The sequence below is a fragment of the Hylaeus volcanicus genome, chromosome 6, assembly GCF_026283585.1.
Source record: "Hylaeus volcanicus isolate JK05 chromosome 6, UHH_iyHylVolc1.0_haploid, whole genome shotgun sequence".
Lineage (NCBI taxonomy): Eukaryota > Metazoa > Arthropoda > Insecta > Hymenoptera > Colletidae > Hylaeus > Hylaeus volcanicus.
In genome coordinates this window covers 10,911,953-10,929,897 of record NC_071981.1, presented here as the reverse complement: position 1 = coordinate 10,929,897, position 17,945 = coordinate 10,911,953, and the positions used below count along the sequence as shown (strand labels likewise).

Genomic DNA, 17,945 nt, shown 5'->3' with positions numbered 1-17,945 from the left:
GAAATTTAAATAAAAGTATGGCTTATCTTTTGAACAATGTGACATGTGAATTTTATTGCTAATCATAAACATCCGTGGTATAATTATGACTTTAACTCACACCTATACAAATAAGAACATACAGGGTCTCATGACCAAAAACTCACACCCTTTCCGTGTTTTTATTGTTTCTGTCAAATTCGAAAAGATTCTCTACATTTGTATGTTACAGGACAACCAGAACATACATTTAATATTAATATAAGTAGAGATATTTAAGGAAAAGTGAGTGTGCGAAACTTACAGTCAGTGTAAGAAGTATTCGTACAGCAATCTATTTAAAATAACTGGTTCCTGTACGAATATTTATTACACTGATTGTATATCCACTGCCAAGTCTGATCGCGCTCGTTCCGTCAATTATAAAATTTTATACCTCGGATCATTATCGGTTTTCATTTTCCGGTAATTACGTTTTTACTGGATCGTTCGATCATCACCGCTCTTACAGCTCTTTGTTTATCGACTTTTGTTCATCGGCATGTTTTTTCTATATCGAAAGGTATGTTACTCCGATCGAGCGGATATATCGGTTCAGAATATCGCTTCCTGTTCCCGTGGGCAGAAAGGAAACTCATCGCGTCGATTCTCACATTATGAGCTAAGTTCTTTATTTACGCGGTTTACGACACGGTGACTAGCTCGAGTGACCATATAGAAAATGATCATCCGAGTGGTTGGCATCGGTAACCTTGCACGAAATAAATTCGTTATAAAAGCTTCGTATCATTATCCTCATTTAATACTCTATATTATTAATGTAAATGGTAATTAAGTCGTGAATAAATTCAAGTTCTTCGTTAAGATTTGACGCAAATTGGAAATGCAATTCACACCTTGAAGTGTACCATATTCCCATACAATTATAAGGGCAATGCATATACAACTATTACTATACTTATAAACACTAATGTGATAATAAATAGTTTCTAGAGAAGGTATCTCGTTCACTTTCGACGTTGCATCCCGTCTGTCTTAAAGTAATCCACTCAAGTTCGACCAGTTGCGAGAAAGAATTCTCCACTCTGCCTTCGATTAAAGAAAACTAGCCCTAATTTTTATCTTCAAACGAGGAATTACTGTAGGTCTGTATGTTCTGTTATGTCATTCTTTCTCATCGGATTATTTAACTGTCTGATTTTGAAGGGCAATAATACCAAGAATGTATTATTTAATATATTTTAGCTGCTGTGGATGGAAATTAAAGTTTTAATTATAGCGTATCTAACTTTATATTTAGTTGAAAGGAATTTCAGTGCTGTTTCTTAAATACTGATTAACGAAGAAATCGCCTAAAAATTTGCGAACAAGAAGACTTAAGATTATATCTCTCGAAATTAAAACCCAATATTATTAAAGTCTGCAAATATCACCAACCTCAAGGCTGTCATTAAAACTTTAAATTTCATACAACTTATTATTTGTATATTAGGTTAAAATTATAGAAATTTTTTTACTTTTTTTTTTATATTATATTTTTGAATGTTGAGCTAAAATTATAAGTAACAAATATTGTTATATTTTTGTTCCTTACAAATTTCTTTGTTTATGTCTTATTAACGCCTAACCCACATCTGACGTACATTATTTTGAGGATTATCATGCAATTTTAAGCTCTTAAAAATTAAGGGAGGGTGAACTAAAGAACGAATCTGACAGTGGACGTTGAGATCGAAAAGATTAAGAATCACTGTGCCAAACGATGAGAAACAACTAAAGACAAAAAAAGCCTTCTTCGATGACTTTGAACACATACATACAAAACATGTAAAATGACATAAGTGGGGGCGTAGTTAGAAATCCACGTAACTGGAGGTGCACGTGCGGACAATTGACCGTCTCTCGGTGACGAATGTATGGACATCATCTCGCAGCCGCAATCTCGTACCCGTCAATTTATTAATTAATCGATGGACAGGTCGCGCGTCGGGCGCTCCATGCCCGCTGCCAATTACTCACCCATTGTCGCGCATAAATTATTAGCATACGTGACGCTTCGATAATTCAGATAATTGGCGCTGTTTTTGCCTCAACTTCGCGCAAGTGCAAAATATCTAAGCTTTTAAGTTCTCATTGTCTTCCCACGCACGACAGTGAGGCACGTTAACCCTTCGCAATCCTCTGGCGCCATTACGGCGACATACTTCGTCGCAAGGCCACAAGCGTTAATAGCAAAGGTGGGCACAATTTGATAAATAGATACAACTCGTAACGATTTAATCGAAACGTTCGTTAAATTAAATATTTACTGGAATCACTTCTTCGTCCAATGTGAAATATAGTATTCCACGATTGAAACTGAAGTTTTATTCGAATAGTAACGAATAAAAAATTGTTTACCTTTTATTCGTTACCAAAGATGTTTCTGGTATCATGAAGATTCAACAGTCTTCACAAACTGAGTAAAAGAAATAAACACAAACTGAGCAAAAGAAATAAATGAATAAAACTTAACGTTAGTTAATAGTAATTGTTTTCTTCGATAATACAAATAATATTTGATATCTTGAAGGGATGAAAAATATTGAAATATTAATTATAAGCATACATCAATTTTGTTCGAAGAAGGACACTTTTAATTATCTATAGTGACACCACAAAAATGTCTCCTACATGCCAGTCGATCATATTACAAAGATTTTGGGAGTGCAAAGGCTTAGTCGCATATTTAACGCGGAATGAAACAGCGCAGCATGGTATTCAACTTATGCAGCGTGCTCTGCATTACACGCCATGCAATGAAACACGATTTCACCTCTATTCGTCGTTTCATGCAAATCTGATTACTTATCATTGCGGTACTATCCAGTTATTGTAGCAGAATAATGTATCGCAATAATTATTTTGATTAGCACGAACGACTGGAGTTGAATTCTAAATCTCGATTAGATATTTGAGGTACTATACCATTACACGATATAGCTAAAAGCAGAGAAAATCCATGTGGAATGTTTAAATGCTTATCGAGAAACCTCGAGGAAAAATCACAATCATTCATCGATGCGATGAAAATAATATTTTTGTTCGTATACAGTAATGGTTTATAAAGTGTAAATGAATTGCATGTACACAAATAACATTATATAAAGAAACGTTAATAATAACGACATTAATACGAATTACTGAAGTTCCTTATTTTTATTTGAGATTATTCGAAGAGGCTGCACGTGTTTGGTCAAAACTTTTACACAAATCAAAATTTCATCAGATATTACTTTACCTTTAAGCTCTCTCATAAATTCTTAACTGACCAATGAAACTATACACTCGCATACAATAGTGTCTCTGTAAACGTCGATCTGCAAACTGTTTACACGAAATTCAGCTTCTTATTTTTTATGCTAAGCACTTTGCACCATTACGCACAGCGTACAATGACTGATATCTCAAGAGTTTAGAGTATGAACGATTCATTATGCAAGACCTCGAGATGTTTTACCGAAGCGTGCAGTGAAACGAATGGTTGTTACTTTGAACATATACTTTAAACACAATCATCGTTCTATGTTATGCGTAATGGTACGAAGAACTTAGCTAAGTAAGTGTAAAGCTAAGTACCTTAAAACGATTAGAAAACACTTTAATTATAATGCACCCTGCAATACGCTCTGTATAATGAGTGCAATCGTACTTGTGAAATGAAATAAAAATTTCAAAATAAACATTTTTGAGATAAAAGGTGATTTTATAGAGAATAATCCAGGAAGGATACAAGAAATAGCTCAGAAATATTAACGATTTTGATAAGAACGAAATTTAAGATTATTTGTCAACTTTTTGGTAAAATCATTTATATATGATATTATTAACAGTGTCATAATAACGAAAGAAATTAACAATTGTAAGTTTTATTTCATAATGACAATTCGTTCTTATTCTTCATTTACTAAGTGTTCAGTGACTTCTGGACGGTACAATATTCTCCAACGATTGCAGTCGCATAAAAGTAAAGCGATGCGTCACAGGATCATAAAAAATATCACGCCATTCCTTGAACACTTCTGTACGAAATGAGTTCTTCGGTAGAGTGAAACGACTTTCGGAGCATCAGGGGAAAAATAAAATTTACCAACTACGCTCGGGAAGTGCAATAATGGCGCCAGGTGTTTCCAATATTAAAACCCGATATTTTCTTTATATTGTCTGGAATGTGACACCAATTACAGAAAATTCCGCAATAATGTTTCAACCATTTTCAAGGTAATGTGTTTTTTTAAGTGTACAACAGTGAAACAATGTTTAAACAAAGATATAAACTGTTACTTGGACTATGCTTCCGAACCCCCGATGATCAAAATTTTAACGAGATAGAAATTCCGAACGATGAATGAAATATCCGTAACTTTACATTAATAGTTTCTTACTCAAATTGTTCCCTTTTATTATTATTAACACCACTAGGGTTGACACAGTAATTCGACAACCAGTAATGTTTGTTTAGGTTCAATTACTTTGGAATTCGAAGTACCGATAAAATGATTGTCGACGAGGTAAAGGTGATCTGATTAAGCTTAGCATTCGTGGCAATAGAATACTAAGAAAGCATCTCGAGTTGCTAGTAGATACCAGACAGAAAGACCTCGAATGCAAAGGATTAATAATTAACATAAATTATATCCAACAGACTTCTTTTGAAGAGATAATACGTTTTCTTAGACTTTGATTTTATTATTTCTACCTTTAATATTGAAGCGATATGTCGTAATATTTTTATTTCAGACGTATTATTGCACTAAATAAAAAAAAATATACTAATCTCTTTTATCATCGATTACTGCCTTAAATATTAATCCACATATAATAACTTTATCTTGTTATTTCTTTTCGTTTCATTATAATTTGTAAACAGAAATTATTCTACATTTTATAAATCGCTACGCTATATACATAACAAATAGAACTCAAAGTGGAATCAAAACATATGTAGATTTCCTACCTATGAAAATACAGTGTATTCATGCAAACTAAATTACTATATTTGTTTTAGTTACCAACGCTATATCTTTATGGATTTTAACACGGTCGTTGTTGTTCTGTTCTACCTCAGATGTATCGGAAAGCCAGGCGATTAATACCTGTCGTGAATCGTGGGAATGATAAAAATCTGCGACAGACGGATCACCGCGGATCAAACGTGTTTACACGTTATCGTGTCGAGTGAGACGATTTCTTCGTTCGCCTCGAGATTTCCAATTACGATTCGTGGTGTAAAATTGCAGGACGCGTCATTCCGTTAACGCGTGTGACTCTTTTGTCCCATCGACTCGATAACGATGGGATTACGAGGCGCGCGAATTAAACGATCGATAACCGAGCGATAAGCAGATATTTGAAAACAACGAACGAGCATTTATTCTGTTGCGTATAAATAATATTTACACAGAGTGGTCTGCATGAAGTGTTGCAAGCTATTGTCTCAGAAACTAATGAAGATATCGACTTCATTTTACCTACAATTGAATAGTACAGAGCGATTCAGACTGCGGATATTTATGCATTTATGACAAATGAAAATATCAGGAAATTTATGAGTATGTGAACAAATGCAAGAATATATAAAATATCAATAATAAAATATAACAAACAAGATACTGTTACTGGATATATTAAAAGCCTTGTATGTTTCTAAAATTTGAGTAAACAACCAACCACACAGTTAATTTATTCCAGGAGGTAGAATTAACGCTTGAATTAAAAAGCCTTATAGGCTCTCGGTAGATGAAGTGTTAAAATTATGCATAGTTATTGAGTTATGGCAGCAAATGGATGGTAAAGGGAAACTTCAGAAAAATAAAAAATATCAAAACAGATTTTGCTAGACTTACGATGTCTCCTCGGAGGAAACATTCGAGTTTAAAGGATTAAAAATAATTCAATATGCTCGTGTACTTCAAATTTTGATCAGAAAAAAAGGAAGATCGTGGGTACAAGAAAATGCTTCGAATGACTTCATAAATGAGCATTCATTCCGTTCCGTTGATACGGTTGTTCGCGGAACCCAGTCAATCGAATCATGCGAATCGAAGGGAACCCAGACCGACTGTAGTTAATAAATCGTCCGGAAAGATACGACCTTCGTGTGTGCGTAATCACCGCCTGCCGTCTGGCTGTCCCCGAATGCCACGGGTTGGTACCCTAGTGTGTATTATAGCGTCACCAGTAAGAAATATCCAAGAGTAAACATCTTTACACGCATGCAATTTAAGTTATATGGGATGCATGGTTAGAAAAGAAGGGGTAATCATGATAATCATCTAGATCGTATTTTTGTGCGTGTAACTTCGCCATGTGACAGAGCAAAATCAAATACGTACTCACACGAACTGATGTCATTATAAGGGTCCATTTTTATAGAACTTGAAGATTTTTGAAACACAAAAAACATTAGAAACAAATTTCTATTTAATGGAAACAATACCAATGTTAATTGAGTAGCGTACGTATATGAATTCTTATACAGTCAAAGCTGTTTTTGTGCGGTATATATGGACTGCATAAAAAAAAAACGCACAAAAAATATTTAGTAACTTCATAAATAGCTATAACAAATCATTTTTCATACCATTTTAAAGAAAAAAAGTCTCAATTAGAAATATTCATTCTAAGGTAGCACTTATGTATGTCTAAAAATAAAATAAAAATCATAAAAAAAAACTATATGTAAATAGAAAAAATAATTAACGTACTTTTAATCTTACTTAAAAATTAATCCTATCTTAATGGTCACAAGGTGTGTATGTACGTACTTCGAAGGTCGGTAAGCATGTAATTAATGTCACGACATACACTATCCACAATGCACTAGACACGTTCCAACAATATGCGATCGTCACTTTGCTCTCCTTCCTTTATTAACCAGTCGGCTGTGTTGGACGAGTATACTCATCGTACGTAAAATTTAGTTCGTTTAGTGTTTCGTTTAATATGTATGTAATATATGTTTACGTTAACCAAATAAGTAAATATTAATAATAAAATTGTCAATTGAATAACTCTGTGATTGCTCGATTTTCGCGACACATATGTGCGCGCTCTCAAAAGACGGAGCCACAGCTGACTGGTTAATAATCGATTGCAATTATACGTATGCTCGTGTTTGTTAAATTCAAATTTAATATTATTTTCGTATACCGCATAAAAAGAATCGCATAAAACAAATCGTACACAAGAAAATCGCATAAAACAAGACTACACAAACACAGATTTGACTACACACGGATGGATCCACTGATTTTATTTGGAAGAAGTGATAACGTACATATCTACGTGCAATAGAGTTCTTTGGTATGTTAGTGAATAAGGAAGTAACATCGAATGAGAGGAGGTAGTACTTGTCTGGAATTGTAGTACCAGATAAAACGTGTTTTCATTGGAAATTTTCAGATGTGAGAGGGATAAGGTTTGCTCATTTGTGTTCACTAGCTTTGGCCTTCGGTGGGAGATATGTCCCCGGATCGAGGAGGTTATAGGCATTATTTAGCTTCAGGAACATCAATGCGTCTCGTGTGTGGAACGTACAATACACGTCCCCGAATGCCTCGGGACTATCAGCTTATCGAGATGCATGCGAGTCGGTCATTAATAAAAGGGTCGCTATGCTCACGGTGAAAAGCGAAGAACCGAGGCGCGAGGGCTCGTATCGATCAAATAACCATCGGCTGCCATGTGGAAAGACAAGGGCTCGAGGGATCCTCGCGACGCGCATTCAGGGGAGTAGTCTGACCAAAAACTTTGCAGTAGTCGACATATTTCTATTTACACTTTTTCTTCAAAATTCGGATAAATAAAATATACACTTATAAACAAATTAAGGAAATTTGAAAGGTGCTGCAATTCCTTCATCAAGAAAATAATTGAAGCAAAACATAACAAATTTGAGTGTTCACATTATTTTTACTTTTCTTTTTAACGTAACTTTAATTTATGATGTAACTTAAGGGGCTTGGAACATCAAAAAATAAAAAAAAATTCACTTTTTTTCACAAAATTTCTTTTTTTCTCACGAAAAAAGTTCGACAACACGAACTTAGTAAAAAGAACGCGATAAAACTGTAAAAAATATAAGGAAATACAACTGAAAACTTTCTCGATGAGAAAACAGCGATAGTCAAATTTGCGGAAGACCGGACACGCAATTACTTTGGTCACAGCCATAGGGTATTGCTTTCTAGTGTAAAGAAGACAGTAAATTTCCGAAAAAGCAGTGTTTTAATCGATTTCGATAAAATTAAATACGATTTGATAACATTTATAACGATAATCGAATGGGAAATAGAAATTTTTAGTTTTTTTGCGTCTCCTAAAAACCTAGGTTTTTGATACAAAGGTACACTTTTCTCAGAAACGGTTAGGCTGATATGAACCAAATTTTTTACACGTGTTTTCAGATAATTGGGCCTAATGTACACCGAGGATTTTTTTGAAATTCCAAATGGTCAATTTTTTAAAAATGTGTAAAGTTGACAAAAAAAAATGTATAGGTTTGCGCGGCGATAACTTTTTTTGGAATCAAAATATTGAAAACATCCTCGGTGTAAATTAGGCCGAACTATCAAAACACACGTGTAAAAAATTTGGATCATATCGGCCTAACCGTTTCTGAGAAAAGTGTACCTTTGTATCAAAAACCTAGGTTTTCAGGAGACGCAAAAAAACTAAAAATTTCTATTTCCCGTTCAACTATCGATATAAATGTTATCAAATCGTACTTAATTTTATCAAAATCGATTTAAACACTGTTATTTCGAAAATTTACTGTCTTCTTTACCATAGCAAACAATACCCTATGGCTGTGACCAAGGTAATTGCGTGTCCGGTCTTCCGCAAATTTGACTATCGCTGTTTTCTCATCGAGAAAGTTTTCAGTTGTATTTCCTTATATTTTTTACAGTTTTATCGCGTTCTTTTTACTAAGTTCGTGTCGTCGAACTTTTTTTGTAAGAAAAAAAGAAATATTGTGAAAAAAATTTTGTTTACCACTTTTAGTGCTACAAATTCAATTTTCTTTCTGTAGAATTAAAAAATAAATAAAAAAAAAACGTAGAAAAAAAATAAATAAAAAAAAGTGATTTTTTTTTTTCATTTTTTGATGTTCCAAGCCCCTTAATGTCTATACTTGTAAAATACTAGTACTTACAGTAAGGATGAATTAATAATTAAAGGAAGCGAGATAAGCTATAAATATCTAGAAACTTCTTGATTTAGAAATATATGGGGTCATTTGAGATACTAGATATTTTGCAATGCTTAATTGGTAATACGCAAGTGTCATCGATGAAACATTTTCAAAGCGAGGACCGTCATTTTAAATGCGAAAGTTAACCCATTTGACCTTCCCATGAGCATGCATGCGTATTACTACGCGAGATAATGCACGTGCGTACATTCATTATGTGTCCGACATTGGTCTCTCACGTCCAGGAAGCTTCGTATCGAGTTTATCAAAAAACACGACGGGAAGCCTGTAGAATGATAGGCCAAGGAGAAAGTGTACGAACCAACAGCTATTTATCCTCACAAAAATTTGACTATAATCGCAACCATTCCGTTTCTAATGTCCGTCGATTATATGAATCGTATACCTACGATTTCCGGGGTCTCGATTGACCCCACATACTTATATCTTATTTGTTTTCTTCGACTACTTACTGATACTCGATTATAACTTGCTTAACGACGAGGTAAATCTATTCTGACGTCAACCAGAATGAATAAGAAATTGATACTTTAGTCTCAACAATTTTTTACTTTAACAGAAGGACTAATATACTTCGATTTTTTTGGTTTGCTTTACTACAACGGATGTCTAATTCTAAGCTGTTCTATTCATTAGTACTTTAACTTCATACCGATTTCACGTTTTTTCTTTTAGTCGCTTTACTTTGGAAAAGTAAATTACTTTTCACTGTATATACAGGTTAGTCCAAGCAACTTGCACTCCTTGATTAACTCTTAAAGTATGTATTAGATGAAAAAACTCTATATACAAAAGTTGCATGATTCGAAGAGGTACATTCTACAGTGCATGTGTTCCTTTTATAAGTAGAAGAAACATGATTGTTACATGTTTACGTCAACATATCGAATATACGTAAAATTCTGATTAAAATGATATTTATCTTTCTTAGCTCAAAACCTAACAGTTAATGAATAGTTTCGTTTTGTGTATACATTTGTTTCAAAACAAATTTATAATACATTATAAATCGTTTAGAAATGTTCATAATTGAGGTTTCTCGAATTTGAATAATTGTTTTCAACTTATTGTTTTATTTCGTCATTATCGATACTAGAACTATGAATATCTATATTAGAGCAAGAAGTCGCAATTTCGACGATTGAGTTTTATTTTGGAGTATAGTCGGAGAATATTGCGAAGTTTCCCTACATCTCAATAATTGTTTCCATGCATACCATGCACAGAAAAATAACTAATTTTCATATGTTAATTATGGAAAGAAAGGCAATACTTTTACTTCTAGTAAAAGAAGTTGAGAACCATTGATAATTACAAATTAAAAAGTGTAAGTTAGAATGAAAATCTTCACAACACATATCTACATTATCCAGAGTCAAAGTGTAAATGAAATATTCTTCAGTCGTTCACGCTTACACCAGGTGATATTTAACCGGCCCGGAGTACGTTAAAAGTTGAGATTTTTGTCGCGAATGTATCGATCGTCGCAAAACTCTTGTACCGAGAATATCGCACGAAATTGTGGGTCTACGAGAGTCGATTCTGCTCGAAGAAATTTTATGCACCGTGAACGGTTCCGACCTGCGGGTCCCGTGTCGGTTCCATACAGTTTTGCAGCCACGGGGGAAGAAAAGGTCTTACGTTTGGGCTACGGTTTTAGGTAGCATTGCAACAGTGTGAACCCCCACGTGCGTGCATATAGTCACGCGTTGTGTGCGTGCTGCACAGCTCGATTTATTGATCACACGCGTCGCACACAATGTGAGGACGTGCGTACGTGCCGCAACGGCTTACGAACTTTAACAAATTCCTAGTCCACGATCCGGAGTGACATGTGCGTAGAGTCGACTCTGGCATTACCATAAAGTCAAAGGCTGGTGTCGAATTCGAAGGTGGAATCGAACTGTTCTGTTGATGGTTTTTCCATGGGAAAAACTTAAATACTGTTCGTCGCAAGATGGACGCAATTGATTAGAGTAACAGATAATGAATGAATAGAATCATGGTGGTATAAGTAAAAAGTAAATAAAAAATTGAGCCCAACTATACCTAATATAAATTTTTTACTACGATTTGAAATGATGTAGTTTCTTTTTATTTATTTTCTTTTACTTACGTCACAATGTCCTTTGTTTTTAATTTCTCATCATTTCAGGAATATTTTGTTGAAATGTCTCGTTTAAATGACTTCCTATACGATAAGGCGTTACATCTGCTTATGATTTAAAAAAAATCGATTTTCCAGTTTTTACATTTTCATTAAGTGCATAATCTTGAACGTATAAACTAAAAATGTTACACCTTTTTTGAAAGTGCTCTCGAAAATCAATCGTAGCATCTCGACAAATTAATACCTTTGTAACAAAAATATATAAACGTACACACAAAAATCTACTATCAATTTAAAAAGATTCAAAAAAACGGAATGTAAACGCTTTTCGAAAAAAATTCGTGAAAAATCGCTGTTTTCGAACTCTTGATTAGATATTATACCTTAATCGATTTACCTCAACACTCGTGTTTTTCTTCCCTGCGCCCCTTTTATCGCAACAAGTATACGAACGGTAACGAGACCGTCTAATATGCGTGTGTCTCGTTTGCGTGACCCTTCACGCTATCTGTCTCCCTTTTTTTGTTCTCAGGACATCGTTACCGTTCGGATCGTTATGCTTGTCAAAAATGTTGTCAAATACGGTACGATTCGTAATCTCTAATACGATACTCTATGTAAATCTCAATATCTTTTATTAAAGATATTTTGAGAGAAATTATCGTTTATATTCTCTCAAGAAAAACTCGAATATTCTCATCGTCTCTGCTACACTATACTCCATACTAATTTTTTATTACTATTTGAAATAAAGGTGTAGCTCTTCCTTTTACTCGGGGGTTGAAAACAGTTATGATATCGATTTCGGTTCTGGGAACAGTTATAAGAATCAAAAAAATATTGTAAGTGTCATGTACGATTATTAGATGTAGAAATTAATTCTGCGTTTTTCAAGAGTAAACTTACCACGTATTAGTAAAGAAAAATCATATAACTTTGAATCTTCCCTCAGTCACACATCCCAAAGAACGTATATAGTTGTAGAAACAAAATACCAAGTGAATATTTCTACTTAAACATGAATAAAAGTTATAAATGAGTGAATGTAAAGACACAGAATTAATTTCTACAACTAATATACATTTATTTCTATTCAGTTTGCAAAAATTACTAGCAACACATGCAAACACTGCAATACTTGCTTGCGCAACAAGGTGGCACTCATGATATGATATGTTGGAAAGATTATTCAAATTAAAAGGCTATTGCGAAAAATACGCTTTGAAGGTTTAAAGCTACCGTAACTAGAGTGGACTAAAGTAATCGATTTAATGAATGTACTAAAACCCGTACGACTTACAACAAAATGATTGGAAACAGAAAAATTGTTACTTGGAGAGGTGTAAGAAAATTGGCAAAGATGTGTCGTTGACGCAAGAAGAGAAAAAAACCGAATTTGTATTTGTGAATAGTTAGAAATATAAGAAACGTCTGTATTTCGAAAGGAGATTTTTTTGTCTACAGTATGTATGAACCCTCAATACAATGTAATTTTAACGGATACATATTAACATTTTGTCTCCATATCGTTCGAAAGCGATTACAAAAGTGATTCATGATATTCTTTATAATATTAAAATGTAACAAAATTACGAGAAATTCAAATTTCTAAATATAATTTGTAGAAATAAATGTTATAGCGAAATAAATAGGAGAATCGATAGGAACCGTAATTCGTATAGAACCGATATAATATCGATCTTGAAGCATTAAAATCGAAACTGACATGCGTAAGAATTGTAATGTTCATGAGTTATAAAATTCTATCAGTTTTCATAACAGTTTTAATCGGAATCGATATACAGTCAGTGTAATAAGTATTTGTACAGGGACCATTTATTTTAAATTGGTTGCTGTACGAATCCATGTGAGAATTAGAATAGTTTATGGTTATCAATGGCCAGAACATGATAGATTAGAATTTTTTTGTAACGCGTAGACATTTCATAATTTACTTAACTCTTGTACTTATGTCCGTAATAAAAATTTGAGTTCTCACGAATAGTATAAATTTCAAACTCTATCAGCTACAAGACACAAGCAATACAGATTACTTTAAACACAAGGACTTCATGTGTGTGCAAATGTAGTACTGATCATGAAACATTACAAACTGTCAAACGTCGATTTAAAAACATTGCGCAAATGTTCATTGATCACACGATACACTTGTCATATTCTCTTGATAGTGTTTCGTATGCATTTAAATTTCTAAATATAGCAAAATAAGTAGAAATATGTTAGTATGCTTCGACATGTTTGTCAATTTCTATTAACAATTTATCGCAAATACCATAAAAGCAATTTACATACAAGAAATTAGTATTTGCTTGTCAACTGCATATCCCTATCTCTTTCTTCATAAATATTCTTGGAAACGAGGAACAGCTTATGTTTGTTATACTCTTTTCCTCTTAAGTTTTTTTTTTATCATATCCTTTATCATTTCTATGCCATTACCACGGCGACTTGCTGAATGATCGACTCGGAGTTTAAATCGAAGTTAATTAATTTGTAAAAAAAAAATGTGAAATACGTTTACAAGGTGTATGTATGTATGATACGACACAAATACCGCATTGACGTACTTTACAAGTTTTAACTAGACGATAGTAATATTTGCAATATATAATGCTTGTTATTATTGATAATGAATCCACATAATTCATAGCTGTACATGCATAGTTCAATGTGCATGCTTATTAAACGCTTCGACCAATTATCGAAACGTTTTTGCTCCTCTAGATCCTCTGTGGTTCTCTTGGAGGATCACAGTATACATAACTGGTCGTAACGTTTAATAAACACATTAAACTATGTTTGTAGAAATTAATGAGAAGTAATTATTTTGCTCGATAATATAAAACCCTGACTAATGTGTTTAGGAAAGTATCCACTCCTTATTGGTCGTAAGCACAGAACGGAGTAAGGATTTATTAATTCCATGGTTCAGCTTACGGTGAAGGCCTTCTTTTAGACTGACTCAAAGTTTAACATCGCTAACGGATGACACCAATAAATTTCGTATGATAAATGTAGCGACACGTGTACAAATTAATCATCGAGAATTATTTGGAGAAGTAATGAATAATTGAAGAACATACCGTTGGATACGCTACATCATTAATTGTACATACATGTGTGTCGACCATATTATTAATTAAACAATTATTATAAAATATCATTCTTATAGATGAAGCACTATTTTCATGCATCGGTAGTATGAGTTCAAGATTATGTACCTGACATTTAGGTCGCAGTCTATCGATATCAGAGTTGAACGGTAAATTTTCAGACCCCATCGTAAGTCAAAAAGTTGAGTTAAAATTCAGCAAGTAAACGAATGCGAGCGCTTTAATTGTAATACGTCACTGCAAATTATGACTGGAAAAAGTAATTTACCCCTTAAAAATATAAAAAATATTAATCACTGCATTGTTATTTTATAACAATTTTTTCCATCGTAGGACGATTGAGAGAAAAGACGCGAAATTGCCCCGAAACCAAGGTTTTAATAATAGATATAACTCAGATATTTTCGAAGTTTAATAAATCTAAAGAAATCTGTTTTATCTTCGATACCTAAACGAGTGATGATAAAAACAAGGAAAATTTAGATGAAAATGTCAAATGACGAATAACAGATAAATTTCCATTCGCTATTTATTGAATAAAAATTAGATTTTGAACGATAGAAGAACATTATATTTCACGGGTAAACGGATAAACATTACTCCGAATGATTAACGAGAAGAACGAACGTCACGAGCAGGTCTCTACGCGTTGCCTTTATTCGCCATCTATTATACGTATTCAATTTTGGCCAACTCTGCCGGAAAGGGACCGATGACGCAAGATGAAAAATCGAGCGGCAAAGGGATCGTATGGTTATCCGGCGCGCGTCCTCTCGATAGAGCCTACGTAGTTTCTATAAAAGCATGGCTGTAGCCAAGCGGCGACGACGTAGTTAACGACGTGGGCCGTGGTCGATCGTGCAATTAACTTTAACGAACGGCGGCCTTGCGATTAAACTTAATTAGTATCGCGGTAATAACTCGTTGATAATCAGAGCCGTGTAACGACGGCGGGTACGCGGCTCTAACGTTCCTGCACGTGCGCACACGTGTGAATGTGCGGAACGCGGGTTTTTGGACATGCAATTGCGTGTTTTATTTTATATTTACGTGACGACGTGGACGAATCAGCGAAGCAGGAAGACGATGTTCTAACGATCGACGCAAGACAGCAGTTGAGAAGTCCGTCTTACCGATGACGACGAGGTACATTAGCGAACCAGCACAATCACCAAAAAAAAAAAAAATAAAAAAAAAAGATACGAGAATTCAACGCAAGTATCACGAATTCATCAATCACTGGGGCCGTGTCCGTGGCAACACATTTCCTTGGGTGCTTAGCACGGGGGAACAAACGACAGTCCTGGTCGAAGGATCACAAATCGTGTAACAACACGAGATTCTCGTACTCTCTTCACTTACGAAACCAAGCTAAGACGATCGAGCTATTTACCATCGAGGAACTCGTGACTAGCGGACGTGTGTGGTGTATAACCCGGCACTGACTGATCGACCGACCGAATGAATGGTCGGTTGGTTGACTGACTGGCAGACGCGCGATCCTGTCACGAGTCTGCCGGCGATAAACGTATAGAGCCACCGCGTTCCTGCGTCTTCTTCCTCCGATTCAGGTTGTTCCCTCACACTTCTGTGCTTTTTCGTCACGGTGACACCCGCTGCCCTTCCGGTTCCGCGAGTATGAACGTACGTAGCAACGCGCGAACGGGGTGTCTGTCGGCCAGCTGCCCGGAGTATAAACAACAACGGGACGCGCGAGGCAGCCGAGAAGAACGAGATACGAATAAAGGTGACGGCGCGAACGAGCACCGAGCGCTTCGATACCCGAGACCGTGCTTAGACGACGGAGTTGACGAGCAAACGTAAAAACGTGCACTACCGTCTCTCTCTCCCGGCTGCGACGAGCGAGGCGGTTGGAAACATCAAGCACGAACCTGATTGCGGGGCGGCGCACCGAATTATGGGCCGCTATGCGCTTTCGGCGGCCTCTCGCTCCCCCTCCGCCTTCTATCTCTGTCTCGGTCTCGCCTGCAGCGCTCGCTCTCGTTCTACCTTGTCATTCCCCCACCATCGAACGAATGACTCTCGTCTCCCACCAGGCGTCGCGGTTGGCTCAGTCTAGCGCTGGCGGCTCATCCCCTCCATCGCTAGCTGACACGCTACTAGAGCGCTACACAACCTCCCCTCTCGGCGCGTTGTTGGCGCGCGAGCGGTAGCATTGCCCCTTGCGCCTAACTCTACCTCTAACTAAACCTCTCTCGCGAGAGTAATGTTGCCACCTTACGGCGTAGCTGCGGGGATGATGGACGTGCCTGGCCGCCACAGCCGCACCGCGCTGACTCGCGTCTCCACGATATGCGACCAGCTCCGGCATCGTTCGCCGCCTCGCTTGGTACAAGAGTTGCCGATGCTATGCTCGCCTCTTCCGACCGGAAGTCCAGCTATGCAACACACCAACGCGGCCTGGCACCGACGCGCGACGCTATCCGAGCATCTCTCTTGGTGTGTGTTTGGTAAGAGCGTGGAGATTAAATCTTAAGATACGAATGACGTAATTCTTTAAATTACAAGCTTTATTTTTCGACCTAAGGGAAAGGGAGAACTAAGGATGGGGTCAAGTTCTATATACAGGGTGCGGCAGAAATAATTCACACATTTTAAAAAACGATAGAAAAAAAGTGGTACGAGATAACACTAGATACTTTTTATTTCTTAAATCTAGATATAAAAAAGTATTTTTTACTTTATGTTTTAAAAATTATGTCGTCCAAATGGTGGCCTTTACGAGCGATACACATTTGGAGTCGTTCTTGAAAGTTTTCCATTACTCTCGCTAGCATTTCGGAGGAAATTCTTTCAATTTACTTTCGGATGGCCCCCTTTAATTCAAGGACCAAGGACAATGTTTGAAAACCTCGGTCTTGACGTATCCCCGCAGAAAAAAGTCACATGGACTTAAATCCGCCGAGCTACGGTCCATACAGGGCGTCGTCAGCGCAAAATTTTCCAGATGGTCTCCAAATGTGTATCACCTGTAAAGGCCATCATTTGGACGACATAATTTTTAAAACATAAAGTAAAAAATACTTTTTTAATCGTTTTTTAAAATGTGGGAGTTATTTCTGCCGCACCTTGTATATCCATGAATTTGCGTCATTTTCAATATCCATGTTTTATTTCATGCGTTTCGAATACTTCTCAAAAGTAATAAGGTTGCGATGATTATACTCAAAATGTATTCACTCTATATAAGTTAGTATCGAACACTGGAATGAGTACCTGCAAGTTTCACAAAGGTACTTACAGGTAGCTAGATGTTAGAAAGAATCAAACCTTTCACAAGTATGCAATATTCGAGTCACAAAAGTTGGAATTGTATTTCAACAGGTTTTAAGCATTTAAGTAAAGTATTAAATATATAACTTATAATTGCATTTTATTAACAGAATTTGTAACTGCTTAAAGATATTTTATTTACAATATTTTGTCGCAGTCAATTCCTGTTTTA

At 35.6% G+C, this 17,945-nt stretch overlaps 1 protein-coding gene across 9 annotated transcripts in view; it reads right to left on the bottom strand.

Annotated features, from left to right (window-relative positions):
* LOC128878821 (protein abrupt) overlaps nucleotides 1–16,899 on the bottom strand; it is a 145,252-nt gene extending 128,353 nt beyond the window's left edge. Inside the window, exon 1 of one of the 9 annotated variants that reach the window (XM_054127366.1) lies at nucleotides 15,530–16,899. The gene's annotated coding sequence lies outside the window, so the exon portion shown is untranslated. The remainder of the gene's footprint in view (nucleotides 1–15,529) is intronic. The other 8 variants (XM_054127367.1, XM_054127368.1, XM_054127369.1 and 5 more) reach the window with 8 other exon arrangements.
* Between the last annotated feature and the right edge of the window lie 1,046 nt (nucleotides 16,900–17,945).